Source organism: Lithobates pipiens, unplaced genomic scaffold (assembly GCF_037356315.1).
Source record: "Lithobates pipiens isolate NorthernLeopardFrog02 unplaced genomic scaffold, aLitPip1_a1.2 Scaffold_4, whole genome shotgun sequence".
Classification (NCBI taxonomy): Eukaryota; Metazoa; Chordata; class Amphibia; order Anura; family Ranidae; genus Lithobates; species Lithobates pipiens.
The window spans coordinates 1,998,217-2,020,860 of NW_027507852.1; the positions used below are offsets into that span (position 1 = coordinate 1,998,217).

The following is a 22,644-nucleotide window of genomic DNA, read 5'->3' on the forward strand; positions in this document are numbered from 1 at the left end:
TATGACAGTGTAAAGCTGCTGTCCCCTCAAAATAACTCAACACACAGCCATTAATGCCTAAACCGCTGGCAACAAAAGTGAGTGCACCCCTAAGTGAAAATGTCCAAATTGGGCCCAAAGTGTCAATATTTTGTGTGGCCACCATCATTTTCCAACACTGCCTTAACCCTCTTGGGCATGGTGTAAAATATTTATAGTTATATAACCAATGGTATCAGAGATTACCCACATGCCTACTGGCCAATTATACCCCCTTCCTGACCAGGCAAATTTTTAGCTTTCAGTGCTCTCACATTTTAAATGACAATTAATCACCACTGGGTTTTTTATTTTTTGCTCTTTAAATAAAAAATACCAAACATTTGGTAAAAAAAAAAGAATTTTAATTCATTTCTGTTATAAAATTTAGCAAATTTGTAATTTTTCTTTATATATGTTGGCCAAAGTTTATCCTGCTACATATCTTTGGTAATAAATAAACGAAATCAGTGTATATTATTTGATCTTTGTGAAGGTTATAGAGTCTATAAGCTATGGTGCCAATCATTGAAAAGTGATCACACCTGATGAACTGACGGCCAACATCCCTGTATACAATATACAGAGAGCAAGGTTCTCCCTTGTGGGATTTTATAGTTCAATGATTTTTATTGAAAATTTTAATTTAGAACAGAAAATGAAAAAGGAACAAACAGACAAGGGCACATGCAGTATACGTGAACAATACACTGTACATTGGTTACATATAAACATATAATCTCTCAATAGTATTGCAGGATCATAGATATACTAATAAAATATCATTGCATACTGAGATTGAAATCTTTGAATTCTACCGGTAATCTGAGTATATTAATATGGGGTGTAGTATTTAGATACAACAATTGTGCGTTCTAGCTTCCCGAAGCTCCCGCCTCGAGACGCCCCATCTGAGAACATACTGTGTCCCAAGGCGGGAGCAGCCGGACCACTCCATAAAAAAATCATAGAGGATAATATGTTGCAATATTTCTATAAATTAGCTAACTTACCAGTCAGTATACTGTTACTGTGATGATTCACAGTGGGAATGAACTGTTGAAAGAATACCTATATTTAAACAACATATTCAGGATTATCATGATAATAGGGGTTATTCACTAAAGGAAAATCCACTTTGCACTGCAAGTGTACTTGAAAGTGCACTGAAAGTGCACTTGGAAGTAAAGTTGCTGTAGAGCCAAGGGGACATGCAAGGAAAATAAAAAAAAAACAGAATTTTAGCCTGCACATGACTGGATGATAAAATCAGCAGAGCTTCCACTCATTTCAGATCTGCCCCTTAGATTTAGAGCGACTGCAGTGCAAAGTGGATTTGCCTTTCGTAACTAACCCCCAATGTCATCAGCGAATAAGCTTATAGTATTAACAGTGTCTCCTGCTGAGAAGCCTTCTGAGCAGCTTGACCACGCCACAGAAAACATCATAGAAGATAATATGTTCCAATATTTCTATAAATTAGCTAACTTACCAGTCAATATAATGTTACCGTGATGGTTCACAGTGGGAATGAGCTGCTGAAGGAATACCTATATTTAAACAACAATAATAATAACATATAATTAGGATGTGATAGTGGAGCTGGGAATGAACAGAGGATACAGTTTACGCATCAGTAAGAGCTAACGTGGAGGTCTATTGGTACAGAAACTTAAAAATGTACCTGACTCTATTGGGGTTATACCAGTCAAACCATGGTCTCCAGTGTGGGTATTGTGATTGATAGTTACCTTGAGAGGTAGCAAACAATACTTCATATGAAATATGCAGGTTAGTGGTTCTCAGTACTTCTACAAGGATTGGAACTTCAATGTGTTTCTAATGTTTAACTAATTCTAGCCTAGCGCTTAGAAGTATGTGGCAGACTATATACCTTAACTCAGGTGGAATTGCTTCGATTTCTAAGTATAGAATGGCCATTCCTGGATTCTTGGGGAGTTGGGAGCCTGTGATTTGTTCTATAGTGGTGAAAATGGTGGACCAGAGGTGTCGCAGTGAAGGGCATTCCCAGAATATGTGGAACATCAAGTCTCTATTACCGCATTGTCTCCAGCAAAGCAGAGATGATTGGCAGTTACAACCAGTCTTTCTTGTAGGTGTTAAGTATCACCTGAGGAGTATTTTTTGAGAGAGTCATTAATTCTATTTCCCACGTTCTCATTGAAGGGGATTTAGAAAATATTGATTTCTGGTTCAGAAAATTATAAAGTAGGGAAATGCCTTTGATAGAGGTGGTGGGGCTTGTAAAGTAAAGAAATACTTTCCAAGGTATTGTAGTGGAGAGGATAGTTGCTAATAAGTGTGAAATTTGAATGAAAGTATACATATCATTTGGTTTCAGGCCATACTCGATTTGAATTGCCCTAAAGGTCTTGAGTGACGGGCCAATTCGGATATCTTCGACTGTTGTAATACCCTTGGATAGATAATGTTTAACTTTTGGGATTAATAATTGTAGGCTGGCAATAGGCAGAGGGATGGATTTAGAGGTTGTGTCACTCGTTTGGGTATTCAGAAATATTTTCCACACCTGGATAGTGGCTCTCATAGTAGGTGAGATTCCTAAGGGGATCCGGGGCAAGAATCTGCTGGCTAGTAACAAATTTGTGTAATTTTGTATTGGGGCATTGGTGGTTCCCTAATTCATAACATCTAGAGCAGTGATGGTGAACCTCGGCACCCCAGATGTTTTGGAACTACATTTCCCATGATGCTCATGCACTCGGCAGTGTAGTGAAGCATCATGGGAAATGTAGTTCCAAAACATCTGGGGTGCCAAGGTTCGCCATCACTGATCTAGAGGATTGGTTATTGGGGAACCACTGTCTCACTTGGGCTAGAATAGCTGCTGTATTATAGTCCTTAAGTAGAACATGCCCTACCCCTCCAACACTCTGAGATTTAATCAGCTTTGAGAAAGCACATCTAGCTTTTTTGCCTTGCCACATGTATCTGTTAATTATAGATTGGGCTTTAGAGAAGAATGATTTGGGGACTGGGATAGGGAGGGTTCGGAATAGATAAATAAATTGGGGTAATAAGGTCATTTTAAAAGCAGCTAGTCTTCCAGACCAAGTCAGTTTTGACTTAGATATGACATCTAATTTAGAATCCAGTTTATGAAGAAATGGTATATAGTTTGAGTCAATCAATTGTTCCATGGATGCTGTCAATGTTATGCCCAGGTATTGTATTCCTTTAGAGCTCCATGTGTACCGGTAATACGTTTCAAGCTTAGTTTTCATGGGAGCATCAATTCCTAGACCTTATATATGGGATTTGTTTTTGTTTACCTTGTAATACGATATACGATTTAACATGTCTAAAGTTTCATGTGCCGCAGCCAGGGAAGAGTCCACTTCAGTCATAATCATGATAATGAAGGGTTATTTACTAAAGGAAACTCCACTTTGCACTGCAAGTTCACTGAAAGTGCACTTGGAAGTAAAGTGGCTGTAGATCCAAGGGGGGCATGTAAGGAAAATAAAAAACAGCATTTTAGCCTGCACATGATTGGATGATAAAATCAGCAGAACTTCCACTCATTTCAGATCTACCCCTTAGATTTAGAGTGAGTGCACTTCCATGTGCACTTTCAGTACACTTTCAAATGCACTTGCAGTGCAAAGTGGATTTGCCTTTTGTAAATAACCCCCAATGTCATCAGCGAATAAGCTGATAGTATTAACAGTGTCTCCTGCTGGGAAGCCTTTAATATCTGAACGGTTTCTAATGTAAATAGCTAAGGGTTCCATTAATAGATTAATAGATTAAATATTAAGGGAGAAAGCGGACATCCTTGCCTAGTTCCGTTTGATATGGTAAATGGAGAGGATAAAACACCGGATAAATACACTCTGGCCGTCAGTTTGGAATATAAAGCCATAATGGCTGTGAGGATATTCCCAACAGATCCAAATGAGTCAAGTACTCTAGCCAGATAAAGCCAATGTATACGGTCAAATGCCTTCTCTGCATCTAGTGTCAGAAGCAGAGAAGGCCGCTCCTGCATCTCTGCCATATGGATAATATAAAATGATTATTTTATATATATATATATATATATATATATATATATATATATATATATAATTCATTATAAATGATAAATATAAAAAATATTAATTTATTGTAGTACACAGTATACAGTTTGCAATTTTGACTCAAAAATAGACAACAAACAATGAAGGATTGAAAAGAGAAATGTGGCTGATACAATTACACATCAATATGATACACTTTGTAAGATGCTGTATAAAATAAGTATAAGGATGGAAAGACATGTTTATAAGGTGTTCCTATTTGCTATGGGGTAGATGCAGAACTACTCCCATAGTCCACATGATGTTACTATAGCCATCAGATTTCTACATTCCAATAAAATAGATAATCACCCCATATCTCATCTTTACCAGCCCCCTCGAAGTAAAGCCCTCCAAGAAGGGTTTAAAATTTGTGGCCTCAGTCATCCCTGGAGGTGATGTAGCTCCAAGGCAGTAAATCACAAAGTTGTCAATTTCTAAGATATTTTTAACACATAGCATGCACGTAATAATTACACCCCAAAATACATTATGCGACTCCTCCTGAGTATGGCGATACCACATGTATGAGATGTTTACATATAGAGGCCCAACATGCAAGGAGTACCGTCAGGTGTTCTAGGGACATAAATTACACATCTAATTTCTTGACTACCTATTACACTTTTTATGGCCCTGGAGCACCAGGACAATGGAAACGACCACAAAATGACCAATTTTTGAAAAGCAAATACCCCAATGTATGTTCTATGAGGCATAATGAGTCTTTTGAACATTACATTTTTTTCCACAAGTTTTTGGAAAATGTGTAAAGAAAATGCTTTTTTTCAGATTTTTATGCACTGATGGGTGCTAATGAGGATCCACTGATAGAGTGACACTGATGAGCAGTCACTGATGTGCACTATTGTGCATTTATGAGCACTAATAGGACACCGTAAGGCACTTATGAGCATTGTATTGGCACTGATGAGCATTGTATTGGCACTGATGAGCACTGTTGTGGCACTGATAAGCACAATCAGGGCACTGTAGTGGCAATGATGGGCACTGCTGTGGCACTGATGACTACTGTAGTGGCACTGATCAACACTGTAGTGGTACCTATTGTACTGTAGTGACACTGTAGGGCAATGTAGTGGCACTGGTGGGCACTGTAGTGGCATCGATGGGTGCTGCAGTGGCGCTGTAGTGATATTGATAGCACTGTAGTGGCACTGATGACACTTTTGAGCACACAGAATCAAGCCAACTCACTTGATTTTAATGCACAATGTGAGAAGCTGTACAGTTCAATCAGAGGAAGAAATGTCAATGCAGGAGAGGAACCTGTACAACTGTGCAAGACTGAAGGTAAGGTTGGAGTTAAGCATCAAATTATTTAAACCTAGATCTATAGGAATAATGCTAAAATACCTTCATGGATAGATTTGTTATTTTTAACTTGACTTAACCTCCCTGGCGGTATGATTATTTCGGATTTTAGGTGCTAAAAGCGGTACCATTATTTTGCATGAAAATTTGGTGTTTTGTAGTATTGTAGTCCTGCAATTCTTAGGAATAACTCACTTAAATCTGTCCAAACCAGAGTCTAGCAGACATCCCGGGTATAATAAAGTTTGAAAAATGAAATCATAAATTATAATATAATAAATAATTATACCAAATAATAATATAACAATAATAAAAATTATTCAATAATGTAATAAAATCAAAAACACTGAAATTTGCTCAGTTGCAGAATTGTCACTGTCATTACTTTTCAGTATTTGATGACGGATCTCCCCACAAATCGCTATCGCTCAATTCTGCGAGTGATTCTAATTTATTATTGCTGTTTTCTAGCTGGTCTAAAATCATTTTTGATGTAAAAGGACAGTTTTGGTTGCTATGGACAATTTCCAGTTTCCAGGCATAAAGAACAGTTTTTATTACATAAAGCTGCATGCAGGACACTGGGCAGACCACTAGGGACAACGGGGATGTGAAATATTTACATACAGCAATTTAATCTGTAAGATTACATTATACTGTATGTTTACTGTTTGTTTCACTTTTTGAATTTGGCGCCGATCTCCGTCCCCGTGCGTCGCAACGCTCGCAGGGCACGGAGATCGGCGATGTGATGAATCGAGCGAGACACGGCTCGCTCGTACAGCGGGGAGACAACGCTGGATCCGAGGGAGAAGGTAAGTAAACCTCCTCCTGGATCCAGCGATGCAGTCCCGAGTCTGGCTCGGGGATACCGCTTTTGGTATGAAAATTCCACCCCGAGCCAGACTCGGGAATACCGTCAGGGGGGTTAAAGCAGAGCTTCAGTAATTTTTCATCTTTCCATCTATTATATCTTCTGCCCTTGCTGTTTTAACCTTGGGCAGTATTTTCTTTTTCTTCCAGTAAATACCTTATACAGCCCACTTTCTGTTTCTTGTCTGGTAAAAAGCCCATGACATCATGGATAGCTCACTCTCTCAATCTCATGAGAGTTTGACAGGAAGGGAGGGGAGAATAAAAGGGCCAATGAGAGTTGCAGGGCTGCAGAGCTAGAGGCGTGCCTCTGTGTAAAACCAGGAAGTGAACAGGCAGCAGCTTCAGCTGCCCACAGTTAAAATGGATGCAGCCAGACTTAGTGGAGGGGGCTTTATGCAGCATATTTGGCAAATACAGAATCCCAGTATATATAAATTAATATGCAAAGCGGTTGGAGGGAAACTTCAGAATTGGAAAGATGTTTTTATTACAAATAATGTGAGCAGACTGCAGTTCCTCTTTAACCACTTGCAGACCAGCTCCTGTAGATATACATCGGCACTTTGAAGATGGATACCTCAGTAATGGCAGCAGCTGTAGCCACAAACGAAATATCCATCTTTTCAGGAGCCGGTCATATGTATGATAATGGTGGTCTCTGCGGCAGATTCGCCACGAGATCTCCATTATCAGTGGATGCAGAGGGCTCCCACGCCCTCCGCCGCTTACCGGAGCCATCGGCAGTGGCAGAGGCATTCGGGTCCTCTCTGTGCCCGGGTATGGAGACGAGTGAGGTGAAGATAGGACCCACCCGTCTCCATACCATAGCATAGCTCTTAAAGGCACATTTTTTCAAAGTCATTTTTTCAAATGACAATTTTTTTTTTATTATTGCATTTTAGTCCAAATATGAGATCTGAGGACTTTTTGACCCCAGATCTCATATTTAAGAGGACCTGCCATGCTTTTCTCTATTACAAGGGATGTTTACATTCCTTGTAATAGGAATAAGAGTGACCCAGTTTTTTTTTATTTTTTTTTAAACATGAAAAAATGAATAAAATGAATTATAATAAATAAGATTTTATTTATTTTATTTTTTAAAGCGCCCTGTCCCGATAAGCTCACACGCAGAAGCGAACACATACTTGATTAGCGCCTGCATATAAAAACGGTGGTCAAACCACACATGTGAAGTGTCGCCGCAATTGAGGAGTGAGAGCAATAATTCAAGCCCTAGACCTCCTCTGTAACTCAAAACATGCAACCTGTAGAATTTTTTAAACGTCGCCTATGGAGATTTTTAAGGGTAAAAGTTTGACGCCATTCCACAAGAGGGCTCAATTTTGAAGCGTGACGTGTTGGGTATCAATTTACTTGGCGTAACATTATCTTTCACAATATTAAACAAAATTGGGCTAACTTTACTATTGTCTTATTTTTTATTTTATTTTTTAAAGTGATTTTTTTCCAAAAAAGTGTGCTTGTAAGAGCGCTGCGCCAATACAGTGTGAAAAAAGTATTTATTTTCTAGGGTGTTCGAAAAAAAAAAAAACAATATATAGTGTTTGGGGGTTCTAAGTAATTTTCAAGCAACAAAAACTGTTTTAAACTTGTAAACACCAAAATCTCAAAATGAGGCTAGTCTTTAAGTGGTTAAAGTGTATGCATAGCCAAAAACCTTTTTTTTCTGAACAGAGTATAGAAGGGCTAAAACCCCTTCCAAGTTATTTTTTATTTTTTATCTCTATGCACGATTGGGGATAATTCTCTTCACTTCCTGTCCCAAAGATGCAAAATAAAGTTAGAGGAAATCTCCTAAAGTGAATGAATTTGTCCTTAGACAGTTACTCCCAAAATAGATGTACCTATTATAAGATTTCTCCTTACCTCCTTTTGTAGGAATAACTATAAAATTTTAGATTCTCTTTACTAATTTTTTTTAACTAGGGTTAAGTACCACACCCACCTACACTATAGGTCCCACCACTGCACCACAGTGAAATTGAAATTGAAAATGAATTAATTAATAACCCAATCAAGCTGCTACTTTAAATAAATTAAAAGGTAAAAACACATCTACCGTGATACCGATGCAGTAAATAATGGTGCTAAAAGTAATTAGCATATACTATGAACATCACCCAGTGAATAAGCGAATGGTTCAAAAATAAGTAAATTAAAATGAAAATCCAAAAAAGTTCATAGAGTCCTCAAAAAAGTCCTCAAAAATGAAAAATCAAATGTTCAATAGTATGATTATAAACAAAGGATCCCGCATGACAGACTCATCCACCACACCATGTGTAGATTGTGACACTGTTCCCCTATAGGTGTCAACTTTCTGGATATGATTGGCCTCCCACTCTCATGCTTGGCACATAAGCGTCAACCCATTAAGGGTTAAAAAGGCGTTCGCTTCGTTCTCCGATCCTTAGCCCTTGTACACACGGTCGGAGATTCCGACGACCAAATCCGTCTGAGTTATTCCGACGGATTCATTCCGCACCAGGTCCGGAAGTGATGTTGCATACACACGGTCGGACCAAGTTGTCGGAATTTGGGGTTGCCAAGAACGCGGTGACGTAAGCCGTGTACGGCAGGCCTACAAAAGGGAAGTTCAGCACCACGTCCGGCACCCTTTGGGCTCCTTCTGCTGATCTCGTGTCTATCGCGTGTTAGTAGAAGTTTGGTGAGAGATGATTCGCGCTTTTCAGATTAGCGATTCAGATCGCTACTGCTCTTCGGTTTGTGCTTGTGTGTGCGTATCTGATAATCAGTGCGTGCAGTCAGTAAGTATTTGTTTCTCATTGCGGACTATATCTTGGTATAGTACGCTTTGAAAGGCATTTCTTATTGTCTGCTTGCTTCTGCTATTCAGGTCGTTCTTTCAGGCCTTGCTGTTTATTGGTGCTTTCTGTTGTCTGTTCTGACGAGCCGACCGTTTTGAAACCATTTTTCGTCTACATACTCGTCGTAGAGTTTGTGCTGTGCAGGGGCTTCGTGTTGGGGTTGTTACTTTGACACAAGCCCGGTCCATGAACAGGGAGGGGAGGCGTTTGTGGGCCAAGAATTGGTTGCGCCAGCGTGACCAGTTCTCGCACATGCCTTTGCTCCGTGAAATCCAGGAGAATAATCCTGATGATTTCAGGAATTATCTCCGGATGACAGACCCCGTTTTTCACCGTCTGCTGGCTTTGCTGACCCTTTATATCACCAGGCAGAATACCTGCATGCGGCAAGCCATCACTCCGGAGCAGAGGCTCATGGCCACGTTGCGCTACTTGGCGACAGGGAGAAGCCTTCAGGACCTCAAGTTCTCTACAGGCATCTCCCCCCATATGCTCTGCCCCTTTGTCCTCAGGCATATTTGCCTCACTAACTTCCCCACCATGCTCTTCTTGGCCCATAAAACTATAGTCTAGTCACTTACCAATGTCTTTTGTCAGCTCCATAGTATTGTTTTCCCCTAAACACCCCCTATAATGTCTACAAATGTGATGTGTGTGCTTCAATTTATGCAGAGTCACTTTTTAAAATTTTTGGGGTTGTGCCAAACTCATTAAGAACCCCCCTCCCCCCAACTGCTATCTCAGCTGATATCAATCCTCTCTCTGATGACTTTACCAAACCCAATACACACTATATCTACCTTTTTGATGATCACATTAATGGATGAATTCACCTAAGCATGTAGTGCAAGGGCCTGCCTCAATACTTTCAAATGCAATTTTTATTTAATTTTTTCACCTATTATTTATCTTGATATGTAATAGCAGAATGTCAAAATGTGCTTCCATTTTGTTTTCTTTTTGGTATTATGACACTTCTTACCTGTCCGGTGGGCTGCCAATAGTGTAACTAAGGAGGGGCTTTCCAAAGTATCACACAATATTTAGGCATTCAGCTCTCAATCAAGTGAAGAGGGTTGCCTGTCCAAAACATCCCCCCCTCATTTTTTAGCAAGGGCCCATCAGATGGGGGGGGGAGGGATGCGGGGGGGTGGGGGTGATGACTCTCATAAGGGGACCTTATACTTTAGGCTTTAAATACTCAGTTCCCAAAATGTTATACTAATCTTGGCCAAAAATGTTGGTGTCTAATCTGCTTGCAATGTTGATTTGTCAAATTACTAATTTTGGTTCTTGTTTCACTCCACAGTGTCCTTCAATGCCACAGGAATGGCAGACTGTGGCCTCCCACTTTGCCAGTCGTTGGGACTTTCCCAATTGTGGAGGAGCAATAGATGGGAAGCATGTCCGCATCGTCTCACCACCCAACTTGGGGTCGTACTATTTTAACTACAAGGGGTTTAATAGTATCGTGATGTTGGCAGTGGAGTCTGCGACATATGAGTTTTTGTATGTGGACGTGGGGCAAAATGGACGGATGTCGGATGGTGGAGTCTTCGCACGGACGGAGTTCTACTTGCATCTCCAGAGTGGCAGTCTGGGCTTGCCACCCCCAGAGGAGAATCAGGAAGGATTCCCGTTCGTCTTCGTCACGGATGAGGCGTTTGTCCTGGCGAACCATCTGATGCGGCCTTTCCCAAAGAGGACCCTCACCCCAGACCAGAGGATTTTTCATTTCCGCCTGTCCAGAGCCCGAAGAGTGGTGGAGAAAACTTTTGGTATACTGGCCAGCCGGTTCTGCCTTTTTCTTACGCCTGTTCACATGGCGGAATACAAACTGAATCCCATAGTGCTGGCGTGCTGTGTTCTGCACAATTTTCTTAAAAAAGTTTCTGCGAACTATGCGGTCTCAGTTGGCCAACAAGAAGCAGACTTTCTAGAAAATGAAGATAACCTCACGGGGCTTGAACCTGCTCATCCTGGCTTGCCCCCCCAAAGCGCCCGTGAGGTTAGAACCCAATACATGGACTACTTTGTGGGTAGGGGGGCCATTGATATGCCAGACAATGTCTGAGAGGCATTTTCAAAATAAATTTTTCTTTGAAACTCCTTCATTTACTGCTTGGCTTGGTTTTAGGTGTCTCCTAGGTATATTTATGTTTTTTCAAGTTGTGCCTTTTTCAACAACAGTGCAAACCCAAGTTCTGAGCGAGATGAGGGGACAGTCTCTTCTTCAGATAAGCTTATTATGTTGTGGGTCTGCTACACACACACCTTGTTTTTGGTAACTAATGTATGTAGTGCATTAATGACCAAAATCGTGCTCATTTTCAGCACCATGGCTGGAAAATGGCATGATTGTCCAAATTTACACCTCACTGTGGGTGTTTTTTACTAAAGGCACATCCACTATGCACTACAAGTGCACTGCAAAAGTACACCTGAAACTGCACTTGGAGTGCAAAGTGGAGTTTCCTTTAGTAAATCACACTCCTTCTCAGCACAAACTAAAATTTTACTCCAAATACATTTTTGGCGCAATGAAAAAGGAAGCCACACATTGATGATAATTTACCTTTTTAATCCAAGTACATTCACATGTGCATTTAGAAAAGGTTTTTACAACAAAACAAGAAATTGTGTGTATCAAAAACAGAGTTTCTTAAAATTTTTGTTTACTTGGTGTTTTTGTGTAAACAGGCATGTATCAAAGCGTAAAATACAGAACACAGGAACTTACAAAGTTCAACTTTGAAAAGTGAAGACAATATCAGACATGAGTATGTACAAACTGGGCTGATATTGCCTTCATCACATGGGGTGTCACCCCTGGAAAATCCAAATTTGGAAGATGCACACAGTGTGTCAACATGTGCTATCTCCCATCATGGGGGATCAATGTACATGTTTTGGTGCTGCAACCCCTTCATCTCAGCCACTTTACACAAAACGCATACATTGATCCCCCATGATGGGAGATGTTTACCCACTCTGTGCATCTACCAAATTTGTAATTTCGATAAATACAAAAGTTGTGTTTTAAAATCGCAAAACTAAAACCCTATCTAGTTTTTTCTGTTTCACACTCTTCCCCAAAACATCAATGCTGTTCTTCATTTTATTTTTAACATCATTGATGTTTTGCTGTATATTTTCCAAATCCCGATTGCACCCCATTATCTCCCCAATCAGGATCTGGGCACTTTCACTGGTAAAACGGGAATCTTCTTCCACATCACCTACAAAACAAAGCAAAAAAACACACCATGTCATAAAAATACGGTGACATACATTGATGAGCTTACCGGAAGCTGTGTTCTCCGACACTCACCTGTTGTGGTGACAATTTGCCCAACCTCAATGATCTCTCCTTCCTCCTCCTCCTCCTGCTCCTCTGTTTCTGGTTTTCGAAGTTGCCCTTCTTTGGGAGGGGTGTGGTCCCTGGTGTCCTCATACTTGCCGAGTCTTCTCTCCCCTATGAGAATGTAAAAAAAAAAATAATTAGCACACAGAGGGCAGAAATAGGAATATGAAACATTGCTTGGAAGGTTTGTACAATTGTGTTTTTTGGCCAAGTTCCAATGTGAGAACATTATTGTGGACACTTTGTTAAGCTGGAATACTTACCTGCAGAACGAAGTTTCTTACGAACTAATGAAACCATGAACTTGAAAGTGGCCATTTTAAAATGCACAACATGAAATCAAAGCACATGGAGCAGTATGCAAGCAAGCATAATCATATGAACACACGACAACTACTTACTTTTTTTAAGAACACGCTCGATCCTTATGTACTGCTCGTGCTCCCTCAGTTTCAGGTCTGACCAGCGTTTTCTCAGTTGATCCTTGGATTGTCGCACCCCAAAATTCTTCTGAAGACTCTTCACAACTTTATTCATGATCTTGGCCTTTCTGATATTTGGGTTTTTGGTAAGGTCCATACTTCCCATCATAGTCGGTCCTGTTCAATATATCCACCATCTCCAACATCTCTCCAAAATACATATTTGAGGCCTTAAATCTTCTCTTCCTGGATCGGAACGTTTCAGGCTCTGGGCTTTCCTCTCCCTCTTCCTCGTTAGTGGAACTTTGATTGCGCACCTGCGTTCTCTCCGCCATGTGCTCTCCCCACTGCGCCGAAAGCGAAGGGGTGGGGAATAGTCTAGAAAGAACGTCAGGGGTGGGCGGAGTTTCACACATGCACACTGTATATAAAACGCAACACGCATGTGTCGTCCGTACGATCTGGGAAGAGAGTGAGGCACGGATGCGACGATCGTGCAAACAAAGGTAAAATTTTTAACTTGGTGCATCACTAGACTAGACTGCTTCTATCTAGGCCGATGTTGGGACAAGATTAGGAGGGTTTTTAATGGCATTATTAGTATTTGAGGGTTTGTCTTGTGTTGTGTCTTGCAGACAAGATGGATCCATTCCAAAACCCCAATTTTATGGGGCTATTCATCCAAATGTACAGGGAGATGCCCTGCCTGTGGCAGATCAACAACGAGTTTTATTACGACATAAGAAAGAGGAAGGCAGCGCTGGAGAAACATCTTTCTTTGGTGCGGATCATGGTCCCCATGGCAGACATGGCCTATATGAATATGAAAATTGGGGCCATGAAGATTACATATCTCAGGGAGAGAAAGAAGCACCTGAAGTCCTCGAGAGCAGGAGATCTAGATGCTGTTTATTACCCCAGGATGGTTTACTTCCACTGGCTGCATTTTCTGGTAGACCAGGGGGTACCCAGGCCACCACTCAGGCCACCACTCTCCAGTCTTCCTTCAAGGCATCCTTCACCCCCAGCTGAGGCTTCCAACGTCCAACCTGGGTCTTCCAAGCAGCAACATGTGGTGGGGCCCAGCTTGAGACAGGTATTGCATTGTTGAACATATTTCTTGTGTTACATTTAATGATGTTAAATAGATGTTCTTATTGATCAGTAAGTTGTGATTTAATGAATTTAATTTATGCTGGGCTCAGAATGATAGTCTGTTCTATTTGGTAACATTCAATTTGCAAAAGCCAGGAGCACAAAATGGTGTGATTGATGAGCAAAAAACTAAAACTATGTCCCATTTTCATACACAGGAAGACCTCAGTCGGGGGGAGGCTGTGGCAAGTGGCAGCCAGGAGGTCAACCCTCCTCCTCCTGCCCCAACTACAGGAGCCCAGCCACAGCCTCGAAGGAGGCCTGGAGGGAAATGCCTAAGGAAGACGAGAGAGTGATGGCCTGGGTTCAGTCTGATCTGCCAGAAGATGCAGCCTCTTGAAGAACCACATCCTGGGGACATAAATGGCATCTGAATTTCCTGATCTCTAGGACTTCTGGACCAGACTTCTCTCCCTGAGATATGTACTCTTCAGGCCACCAATTTTTCTTATTCTAATTTGTTCATGTCTGCCTTGGGGGCCAAATTCTGCACCAAAGTAACAAGTTTCTCCAGCGCTGCATTCCTCTTTTTATTTTATTGCGACCAAAATAAAGTTTTTTTTTGTTAGATGAAATACTTGCGTATGTGTTTTCCTTCCAAAAGGCCAGTTTATTTGTGAGCAGGCAGGTACATTTCAAAACTACAAAGTGAAATGAATAACAAGGGGTACCAACACAAAACTACCTCCTGTAGATTAAAAATGAAAAACCAAAGATAAAAAATAAAATAATGTTGTTGTGGTAAGTTTACACACAAAAAACACCCCAAAAAAAGGAGAAATTAGCAAACTGTCTTTAAAGGAGATTTTTAGGAAAAAAAAAAAAAGCATCCAAAAAAGAATAAACAAAATCTAAAATTGTGTAGATGTGATGAAAACAAAAATTGTATTGCCGAAATGGTTAAAAAAGAGTCATGAAATACGTTCGGGAGAAGTGTGTGTGACTATGAGCATCAAAAGAAGTTCCTTCTTGCAGCATTGTAAAGAACAAGAGAATGCGCTTCATGAAAGAGTTTTTAACATTGCAGCGTGACGAATGTGCTATAGGATGAAGGATGAAATCAGAAAAAAATTAAGTCTAGTGGACATTCAATTAAATTATTCAATATCCATTCATATGAAAGATAGGTTCTGTTTATTTAAGATTTCCCTGCATAAGGTTTGATATTTGAAGTGGATTTATGTTCCCTTCCCTTAAATTTGCAATACCTAATGTTTTAGCAAGTCAGACTTTGAGAGCAAGCACTCTCTGTGAGTCAAAATAAATGAAAACACACTTTAAACCATGGAACCATCCAAATGGCACAATGCACACAGAAAACTACTAAATGCTGTTTAAGTACTTAACATATACAGTAGATTGTGAAGGAAGGGACTGTTGTCTTTATAATCTACTTTGAAAACAATGGCTAATTGCACTTTTTATGTGTTTTTACTATTTTTTTATATACAGCCACAAATGCACATATTTCCAGAAAATACTCATACCTATTAAAGAAGAAAAATCAAAAATCAACGACAATTTAATTCCAATGAAAAACGTATTTCTTGGTTTTATATAAAGTATATTAGCATTTTATAATTTTTGTGGTCAGATGTGTAAATAGGGGTCATGGTATTGGCTAAAATCTATTGACATATTTCATAGATACACCAATTCATAGGTAAAACAAATTGTCATTGGTCTCATGTACAGAACTGACAATGTACCTGAATAAGTAATAGTCATATAAAAAGGATACTACTATACACTAGGAGTGTATAAATAATTTAGGCTTCAGTACATATCATTTTAAACTCTGGTTGGTACTAATCTAATCCTATTATACATAAAAAAAAAGTGCATGTACTCACCTTATTATCAGGAGCACAGTAAGTTGTCTACTAAAAGACTGAAGGATTCAGTTCCTCCTTGCTAATATCATGCTGCTTAGTTCTGCAAAACATTCATTCTTGGTATGGTTATTTCCATTTTCGCAACTGAAGTCATGTAGTGGCCACATGACCACATGTAGAATTTCTGTGCGACCAAAGTATCTGTACTCTTATACCTAATAATTAACAATGTTGCTGTGCAGTCTGGAAATAAAAACTCATTAATGTGATAATAAAAGAAGAGAGACCCCACCAATGGCCAGGGCTGCCTATAAGGGGGGAACCATCGGTCCCCCTGTACGGGGCCCAGGCCCCATCAGTTCAACAGTGGGTCCGGGAAGCTGACAAGCTGCAGTGCAAACAAAGGCAACTGCCCCAACCTATAACTGGCCTTAACAGCAAGAAGCACATGGAACCCGCGTCACATGTCAAACAACAAGAAAGAAAAATTGTATGGTACTCTGAATTTCTCCTAAACTTGCACAGTTTAGGAAATATTCACTGAATACGCATATTCCAATGTCATTGGCACATGCACACAGAGGAAGCGGTTCATACTTGCTATTTCTTCAGCTGCTGTGCCATGACCAGTGGCTCCTGCGCACATGCAGAGTGATGTTATCGCGGCTCCGGCTAATCACATTGCCGGAGCCCGCAAACCCAGAAGTGACATTCCGGAGACATGTTGCCCATCACAGTGGTGTATGGGGACTGCTGCAACAGCTTAGTTCTAAGGTAAGTATTTCATAATGAGCTAGTATGCGATGCATTCTAGCTCATTATGCCTTTGTCTTGCAGAGTTTACAACCACTTTAAGAAGGAGTGGGCTCCCTCCAGGCATACATGCCCTCAGTCTATTCATTACTATATATATATATATATATATATATATATATATATATAATGTGTGCTCCTACCATTGAGGCACTCAAAATGTATAGAGTTAGAACTGCAGATAATACTGGGGTGTCTTGTCGCTGCCTCTGCAGCTTACGCAAGTATTTGCAAATGTGTGCAAACTAAACCCCTATTTTTAAAGTGAACTGTTAGACAGGACAATTCAGTTTGTTGCAGGCTGGTTGAGCTGGGAATTTTTCTCTGTTGTTGTTTGACAGCTAACAAGCTGCCCCTGCTGTCCAGGGTTCCATTTCTTCTGCTGGTCGGACTCCCCTGTGTACTGCCTGGTCTCCCCCTGCAGCATTGCCAGCTTTCCCTCCTCTTTCTCCCACCTGCTGCTGTAGGGGACATTTCAGGGAGGAGCATGTTGAGGGGAAAATGATGGTAGTTCTCCCAGATGGGTGGAGCATCACACGTATGAAATTCATGAATTGGGTGGTCTATTGGTTCCATGCAGCCGCAGTCATCAGTGTTGGTTGCAAAGACCTATAGATGCTTCTCCAGTAATTGATGAAGTAGTCACTGCTAGAGTAGAGGATAGTCCCAGAAAGGAATGGTCAGCTGTTCCAGTAATCTGTATTGCGGCTCTTTCATGGAGGTCATAGCTGTCTGTAACAGGGCAGAGATGGCTTCCACCCCTGGCTGGTCCTCACAGATGCATTGACTGGGCACTAGTCTGCAATGATGGTGTGATTAGGGAGAGGGATCAGGAAGGTCCCCAGACTGATAATCTGAACCAACACCTTTCCTTTGTGGACCTGGGATAAGGTGTGGGCAACCAGTTATTCCCATGGTATCAGTGTTTATTTGTGAGCAGGCAGGTACATTTCAAAACTACTGAGTGAAATGAATAACAAGGGGTACCAACACTAAACAACCTCCTGTAGATTAAAAACGAAAAACCAAAGATAAAAAATAAAATAATGTTGTTGTGGTAAGTTTACACACAAAAAACACCCCAAAAAAAGGAGAAATGAGCAAACTGTCTTTAACCACTACAATACAGGGCACTTTCACCCCCTTCCTTCCCAGCCCAATTTTCAGCTTTCAGCGCTCTCGCTCTTTCAGTGACAATTGCGCGGTCATGCTACACTGTACCCAAATGAAATTGTTATCATTTTTTTCGCACAAATAGAGCTTTATTTTGGTGTTATTTATTCACGACTCCGTTTTTTTTTTTTTGCGATATAAGCGCAAAAATAGCGGAAATTTGGAAAAAAAACTATATTTTCTTTTTTCTATTTGAAAAGAAATCCAATAAAATCAAATTTTGTCATAAATTTAAGCCAAAATGTATTCTGCTACATGTTTTTGGTAAAAAAAATTCCGTTAAGTGTATAATAATTGGTTTGTGTGATCACGGACATATGTATGCAAATGATCATGTACATATGTGTGCAGGTGATCACGTACATATGTGTGCAGATAATCATTGGGACATGTGATTTTAGTGGGACATATGTGGGGGACATGTTTTTATTATTAGGGACATGTGTTTTTATTATTTGGGGACATGTATGTTTTGGGGACATGTGTGTTTTGGGGACATATGTGGGGACTGCGTTTGTACTGTGTGGTGTGTTGTGTGTGTACACTACACTGATGATCAGTGAGTAAAAAGCTGTAAAAAGCAGCCCATACTCACTGATCATCAGCCGGCTGCAGCGATCTGCTCTCTTCTCCTCAGCGGTGACTTCCGTGTGAGGAGAGGAGAGCCGATTGCCTAGCAACCGGCTGTTTGTTTACATCACATGACGGCCGTGATTGGACACGGCCGTCATGTGATCAGGAGGGCCAATCACAGAGCCCTCCTGCCGATCTGAGATGTGCCGTGTCCGGGTGACACGAGCACATCGGGATCGCGCCGCTGCGCGGGCGCGCGCGCGCGCGATCCCGCTGCTCCTGAATGACGTTCCCAAACGTCCTATCAGGAGCAGGCGGCTCCCACCCGGCCGTATATACGCATTGGCCGGGTGGGAAGTGGTTAAAGGAGATTTTTAGGAAAAAAAAAAAAAAAGCATCCAAAAAAGAAGAAACAAAATCTAAAATTGTGTAGATGTGACGAAAACAAAAATTGTATTGCCAAAATGGTTAAAAAAGAGTCATGAAATACGTTCGGGAGAAGTGTGTGTGACTATGAGCATCAAAAGAAGTTCCTTCTTGCAGCATTGTAAAGAACAAGAGAATGCGCTTCATGAAAGAATTTTTAACATTGCAGCGTGATGAATGTGCTATATCGCTTACGAGCAGTAGTTTTACCTGAACGAGCGCTTCCGTGTCGGAATTTGAATGTGAGCATGCGTGGCACTTTGTCCGTTGGAGTAGGTTACACATGATCGGAGTATGTCCGATCGGAGCAGTTTGTCGGAAAATATTTCCAGCAAGTTGGAAAATTTGGTCCGACGGATATTCCGACGGAAACAGTCCGATGCATACCACACACAGTCGGAATATCCGACAAAACGCTCCGATCGGACACATTTCGACGGAATCTACATGTATAAAAACAAAAAGTGCTCCAATAATGCAGTAATGTTTAACAAAATTTATTAAAAATATTAACCACCTACATACCAGGCACTTTCACCCTCTTCCTGCTAGGTCATGTTTTAGCTTTCGGCACTGTCGCACTTTGAATGACAATTGCGCGGTCACGCAACACTGTACCCAAATTTTTTTTTTTTATCTTTTTCTTCACACAAATAGAGATTTCTTTTGGTGGTATTTAATCACTGCTGGAATTTTAATTTTTTACAAAAAACAATAAATACATTTTGACAAAAAATGTCTTATTTTCTGTCAGTACATTTTGTAAATAAGTAATTTTTCTCCTTCACAGATGTGAGCTGATGAGGCTGCACTGATGGGCACTGATGAGGTGGCACTTATGGGCACTGATTAGGTGGCACTGATGAGGAGGCATTAATAAGCTGCACTGATGGGCACTGATATGCACTGGTGGGCACTGATGGGTAGCACTGGTGGGCAGTGGTAGACAACACTGATGGACAATGATGGGCAGCACTGATTGGCATTGTTGGGCAGCACTGATGAGAGGCCCTAATGGGCATTGATGGGCAGCAGTGATGAGCAGGCACTTATGGGCACTGATTGGTGGCACTGCTGGCACTATCCTGTAATCAGGGCACTGATGATCAGTGCCTTAATTACCTGCCCAGGTCTCCCCTGCAAGGATCTGTCACTGATCGGCACTCCTCACCACACACCCTGTCAGTGTGAAGCGAGGAGAGCCAATTCACGGCACTTCCATATTTACATGTGACCGGCTATGATTGGACTCAGGCAATCATATGGTTAAAGAATCACGGCCAGGGCTCTTCACAGAGATTGGGTCGCATTGTGTCCTACCCACAGTTTACACATGCATCTATTGTAAATCTCATGCAGCAGCATTAGACTGGCATAACGCAGTCATGGCAGACTCAGAGTGTGAAAGGCTGTGTCTCACCCACACCGAAAAATGTCTCTGCCGGAACGCCACTTCTGGTATTGCGTCTTGTGTCACTCTTGGTTGCCGTACAGCCATGTTCTGAGGCGTTTTGTCATTATGACTTCATCCTGAGATTCAACGATGAAGTCGTACTGATTAAACGCTCTGGGCCCTTGGCTGTATGGCAACCAAGAGTGACACAAGACGCGATAGCAGAAGTGACATTCTGGCGGAGACGATTTTGGTGTGGGTGAGACACTGCCTATCACACGCTGGGTCCGCCATGACCGCATATTTCAATGCTGCTGCATGAGATTTGCAATACATGCGTGTGTACACTGTACATAATGTGAGTGCAATGTTTGAAGGTTTTTCATTTTTTTTTATATATAAATCCAGTCAAACATTACTGCACTATTGGAGCACTATTTGTTTTTATACATGTAGATTGTCTGTGAGATTAACGCTAATGATCGTAGATCGAAGTGAACACTTTTAAAATGGGACTTAAACTAAAATGCCATTTTTGTCCTAAGACTAAAACTAAATAGAAATTTTCTGTCAAAATAACACTGGTAAATAAACGAAAAAAAGAAAAAAAAAAGTTTTTCTTTGTTTCTGTTATAAAATTTAGCAAATAAGTAATTGAAAAATGTATTCTGCTACTTTTCTTTGTGAAAATAACCCAAATGAATGTATAATATTTAGTCTTTAGGAAAGGTATAGAGTACATAAACTATGTTATATACTGTATCTAAAAATCAATCAGTCCTGATGTAATGATGGCCTATCTAATTTCTTGAGGCCCAAAAATGTTAGGACAGTAGACAGTCCAATGTATTTAGTAAGAAGCATAGTGAGTTTTTTGAAGTTGTAATTTTTTTGTCATAATTTTTTGTAAAAATTATTTATAAATAAAAGTTTTCACAATTTTTTCTTTTTTTTTTTTACATACCTTCACCAGTGCAATACAGCATCATCATATAACTGGTGTGGCGCTGATCAGAGGCACTAGTGATAGTGTTTTGTTTTATTTGCTTGTAGCAGTGAATTTCATTGGGAACTGGTTAAATTAGTGGTGCAAATCACATGCGATGTGACATCAAACAAGTGTGAACCAGCACTGATTCATCCCTCTCCCTCACACATAAATAGCCTACTCTCCCCTATACACAGTAAATAAATTAATCTCTGTATTTCCTTTCCCCAAATAGACAGGCATTCTGGGCTTTACTGAAGGATGAAATCAGAAAAAAATGAAGTCAAGTGGACATTCAATTAAATTATTCAATATCCATTCATATGAAAGATAGGTTCTGTTTATTTATGATTTCCCTGCATAAGGTTTGATATTTGAAGTGGATATATGTTCCCTTCCCTTAAATTTGCAATACCTAATGTTTTAGCAAGTCAGACTTTGAGAGCAAGCACTCTCTGTGAGTCCAAATAAATAAAAACTCACTATAAACCATGGAACCATCCAAATGGCACAATGCACACAGAAAACTACTAAATGCTGTTTACAGTAGATTTTGAAGGAAGGGACTGTTGTCTTTATAATCTACTTTGGAAACAATGGCTAATTGCACTTTTTATGTGTTTTTACAATTTTTTTTATATACAGCCACAAATGCACATATTTCCAGAAAATACTCATACCTATTAAAGAAGAAAAATCAAACATCAGCGACAATTTAATTCCAATGAAAAACTTATTTCTTGGCTTTATATAAAGTATATTAGCATTTTAAATTTTGTGGTCAGATGTGTAAATAGGGGTCATGGTATTGGCTAAAATCTATTGACATATTTCATAGATACACCAATTCATAGGTAAAACAAATTGTCATTGGTCTCATGTACAGAACTGACAATGTACCTGAATAAGTAATAGTCATATAAAAAGGATACTACTATACACTAGGAGTGTATAAATAATTTAGGCTTCAGTACATATCATTTTAAACTCTGGTTGGTACTAATCCAATCCTATTATACATAAAAAAAAAAGATCTAACATAGAAGAAGTGCATGTACTCACCTTATTATCAGGAGCACAGTAAGTTGTCTACTAAAAGACTGAAGGATTCAGTTCCTCCTTGCTAATATTATGCTGCTTAGTTCTGCAAAACATTCATTCTTGGTATGGTTATTTCCATTTTCGCACCTGAAGTCATGTAGTGGCCACATGACCACATGTAGAATTTCTGTGCGACCAAAGTATCTGTACTCTTATACCTAATAATTAACAATGTTGCTGTGCAGTCTGGAAATAAAAACTCATTAATGTGATAATA

At 40.2% G+C, this 22,644-nt stretch overlaps 1 protein-coding gene across 2 annotated transcripts in view; it reads right to left on the reverse strand.

The window, feature by feature from the left end:
- The window catches only part of LOC143956691 (uncharacterized), a 138,056-nt gene that overhangs the window by 74,120 nt on the left and 41,292 nt on the right, over positions 1-22,644 (reverse strand). Inside the window, exons 1-2 of one of the 2 annotated variants that reach the window (XM_077466888.1) lie at positions 15,979-16,070; positions 1,511-1,568 (exon numbers count right to left, since the gene is read on the reverse strand). The gene's annotated coding sequence lies outside the window, so the exon portion shown is untranslated. Of the gene's footprint in view, positions 1-1,510; positions 1,569-15,978; positions 16,071-22,644 lie in introns of those variants that run through there. The other variant, XM_077466889.1, reaches the window with a different exon arrangement.